General features: G+C 35.7%; 1 pseudogene across 1 annotated transcript; it reads right to left on the bottom strand.

Annotated features, from left to right (window-relative positions):
• Positions 1 to 1,200: 1,200 nt before the first annotated feature.
• On the bottom strand, positions 1,201 to 1,959 carry LOC308418932 (serine/threonine-protein phosphatase 4 regulatory subunit 2-like; annotated as a pseudogene). The gene has a single exon. The product of its transcript is annotated as a serine/threonine-protein phosphatase 4 regulatory subunit 2-like (transcript).
• Positions 1,960 to 4,196: the final 2,237 nt, after the last annotated feature.

Raw genomic sequence — 4,196 nt, 5'->3', positions numbered from 1 at the left:
GCATTTGTGTTCTCTTAGTGGCTGTATGATGTCGGTCCAGGATCTTCTAGCTTTCATAGTCACTGTAGAGAAGTGTGCACGATTCTGATTGGTCTGCCATCATATATTATATTTTCCCCTTACTGCTTTTAGTATTTTTTCATTCTTTTGAACACTTGACATTTTGAATATTGTGTGTTGGGAAGAATTTCTTTTTGGTCCAATCTATTTGGAGTTCCATAAGTTTCTTTTATGTTCATGGTCATCTCATTCTTAAGGGTAGGAAAGTTTTCTTTTACAATTTTGTTGAATATATTTTCTGTACCTCTTAGTTGATATTCTTCTCCCCCTCTATTGCTATTATCCATAGGTTTGGTCTTCTTGAATTCCGGATCTCCAGGAAATTTTGGCTTAGGAGCTTTTTAGTTTTAGCATCTTCTCTAAATATTTTTTTTATGTTTTCTATGTTGTCATTAGCCCCTGAGTTTCTCTCTTCCCTCTCTTGTAGTCTGTTGGTGACGCTTGCAACTGTGACTCCTATTTTTTTTTTTTTTTTTTTAGGTTTTTCATCTACAGGGTTGTCTGTGTTTGTATTTTCTTTATTGTTTCTATTTGGATTTTCTATTCGTTCACATCTTTCATTTTTCATTTTGTTTTCCTGTAGTTTTTTGATTTCTTTGAGTGTTTGTGTATGTGTGTGTTTGTGTGTGTGTGTGTGTGTGTGTGTGTGTGTGTGTGTGTGTGTGTTTCCTCTTTAAAAGTTTCTATTGTTTATGGTTGTCCTCCCATATATGTTAAGGGAATTATTCATGCTCTTCTCAAAGATCTCCATCATCATATTGAGGTATTATTTAAAATATAAGTCTTCTTTTTATGGAGTGTTTGACAATCCACTGCTTACTGTGGTGGGAAAGCTGGATTCTGATGTTGCAAGGTTGTTGAGGTTTCCATTGCTTAAGTTCTTTCAATTTCTTCTTGCCATCTTGTTATCTGTAATTGTACGTGGTCTTTTTGTAAGTGATTGGTACCTGTCTCTTCTGTGGATCTGAGGGCCCTTGGGCTAAGGAAGAAAATTTTTTTCTGAGTGTTTGTTTTTTACTGGGCAAGGAGTAAGTTCTGGTAGCAGTGACTCAGCTCTGTTTTTGTGGTCTCAAGTGTAGGAGCTCTTGTGAAGATGTCCTGGTAGCTCAGGCATGTTTCCACAGGTCCTGAGCACTACTGTTAAGAATCTGGCACTTTCTCTAGACCAAAATAGACCTTTTTTAAAGGTCTCAGTGAGGAAATTTCTGATTCAGATGCTGAAAAATCACTGTGGGATTTTTTTTCCCTTAGCTATAGGTCTGAATCTTTGCTATCTGTGCTCTTAGGCAAATCATTTGTGGTCAAGGAGGCTGACATAGAAAGATTTTGTTGATTAAGTGGCCTGGGTGTCTCAGGCCAGCTTATATTAGATCTGTCAGTATATTTTGGTGAGTTTCCAGGAAATATAACACCATTCATTATGTTTAAACTATTAGAATTGTTCTTCTCTGAAGGACAAACACAGCTAACAGCCATCACATTCTTTTCTACTCCTCTAAGAACTTTATCTGTTCCTGTGTAATTTTTTGTTAGATCTGTCAACAATTCACATGTTCGTTGAATAGCAAAAGAGATACCATTTAATCCAGTGGCAATTTTCAGTATTATTTTCTTTATTTCATCAAAGGGAATATATTCAGTTTTAGGATTGGGAGGAACTCTTTGTTGAGGTGCTGAAGTTCTGAAATCATCTATCAGTTTCTCTAGTTTGAAAATGAAATAGCCTTTAAATTGGGACCATCAAATAATTGTTTCTCCAGTTTTGGCTACATGACAAAGAAGATGATCCAGTACAGGACAAACTTCCTTTTTCCCTCTTTTCTCAAATGTTTCTGTGCCACCTGCAGCCTCACGGCGTGGATTTCCTCGCTGCCTGTGCCTCCCTCGGCCGAAATCCATAGTGCTGTGGTGTCTACACCAGCACTGGCACACATAGTCACACACTAGCAATCAGGCAGAGGGGTTCTGAAGGAAGCCAAGGGGTAAGCGTGAGAAGGAACAAGATAGATTGGGCAAGAACTTCTCTGAGCTGCTACTTCCAGCCCTCCAACATGCCTTGTTGGAATTCATAACTCACTAGCATTTGCAAAGGTTCTAATCAACATCTCTGTGACTTTATGTCTTCATGTTGTAACAGTCATGCCAAGTCCAAAAGACTTTATTTTCTATGTTTATTTTACACGTTCTTGCTCTAACATAGCCTGTTTTAGTAATTCTAATTTCTTTCCCCTTCCCTTTTGTTGGTATATACAGACATTACAGCAATAACAGAGAGAAGGGCACTTGCATAAGCATGAGGGTATAAAAAAAAGTAAAATTGAGCATTGTGAAATGGGACACTTATATTAATTGAAAACATTTTTAGAAGAAATGAAGAGAAGATACAGAGCTAGAGTTCAAAAAAGTATAAGTATGGGAACTATGTGATTCTGGGATGCTTGGCAACATGTAACCCCCAAATCACCTAGAAACCTATATGAGATTAATTATTGAATTATTGCTTACAATCTATAAATTTGGACAAATAGTTAAGGAAAACACAATTACTGAATGGATTTTTGAATGGTTTCTCTTTCATAGGCAAAAGAAAGGTATTATTTATTCAAGATTAATGTGTTTGAATTAAGAAAGCAATTTTATAGCATCAAATACAAGCAACCAATAGGTGTAGTAGGTGTAGGTCCTACCATTCAATCTGGTAGAGATAGGAACACGAGAAGAGTTTAAGACTAGGGGCTATAAAAGACTAGACTAGACTGCCCTGTACCAAGCACCTGGAGTTATTCTTTTTCTGAAGTCTTGTTTGTTTTGACTATTGTTTATATGTTGTATCTATTTTTACTTTGCTTCAGTTCCTCAAGAAACATGCTCAATTCAGACATCATCACTTATCAAGCTCTAGCAAAATTTGTATCAATATTGCCCATCCAGATGCTACCCCATGCTGAACAGTGACCTACCAAATGTCTACAAGTCACAACATGGATAACTTTATCTTGCTGATCTTTGGGACTATTGCATCTTTTCCGCAATGAGATTCTCCTTACCACTCTGGCTCTAGACCTCTCCTTGTGGACAGTGCACCATTGCTAGAATTGCTTCTTATGCAGGTCCTACCTAATCTATGATGTTTCTTTAGCTTTCATGGTTGTGTAGTAAAATATGATGTGGAAAGCAGACATTAATATCACAAATCATTTTGAAAAATAAAAGTCATAAGCAAATATGCCATGAGTAAATATATGTGAATGTATGAATGAGTATGTATGTGAAAGCTTACTGAGTATGGAAAGATCATTTAGCTGTATATCTATTTTCTTTTGTTTGTTCATAACTGCAGACAACATTATAAATATAATCCAAAAATAAATAGCTGTTGACTCTCAGAGTGATCTCCAACTTGCTCTTCTGGAGATCAGATTTGAATATGAAGAATATCAGAGATACAATCCTGTTGAAATGTCCATCCTTCCCTGTTGGTTGCAGCACATAATTTTATTTATTTATTTGGGATATCTACATATAACATTTTTATACTGAACTACACTTGAACTGTATTCTTAGTCATATAACTAATATCTTGGGAGTGTAGATGTGACAGGTTGTAAGAGTTTCCTAGTATGGCTTCATTACTGTTTCTGTTCCCACATAGAAAAGAAAGTAGAGGTAAGATACATTTAGATGTATATCCAGGGTTCTCCCACACAACTGTTACATGCAGCTTTGACCTAAATCAACATGTCCTTGGAGATATGAAGCATAGGCATAGACTAATAAAGAAAAGATATGTACATGCAAATTTGTTTCTATACAGCTATTGAACCTGATTTTAGTACATTTCTATTATGTATAAAAGAATTGTGATAAGGTTAATGAGGGTAACGTAATTCTGGATACAGGTACCTTCAAGGAAAATAAATCTGGAGAAAGGGCACCTTAGTGACAAGCTAATCTTGAAACTTATATTTAACCACCTGAAAAATCTTTTCTAAGCTGCATCAGTAACATTGCTACCACCTACAAAGATATGGAGAGTTAGAGAAAGCTATTAGAAATGTAGAAAGAATATTTACTCTTTCCACTCAAATAGTCAAATAAGACAAAATTATATTAAAACAAATTTTAAAAATGCACTT

This window comes from Micromys minutus, assembly GCF_963924665.1.
Source record: "Micromys minutus genome assembly, chromosome: 3".
Taxonomy (NCBI): domain Eukaryota; kingdom Metazoa; phylum Chordata; class Mammalia; order Rodentia; family Muridae; genus Micromys; species Micromys minutus.
Note: the sequence above shows the minus strand (reverse complement) of the source record. Positions and strands in the feature narration are given on the sequence as shown.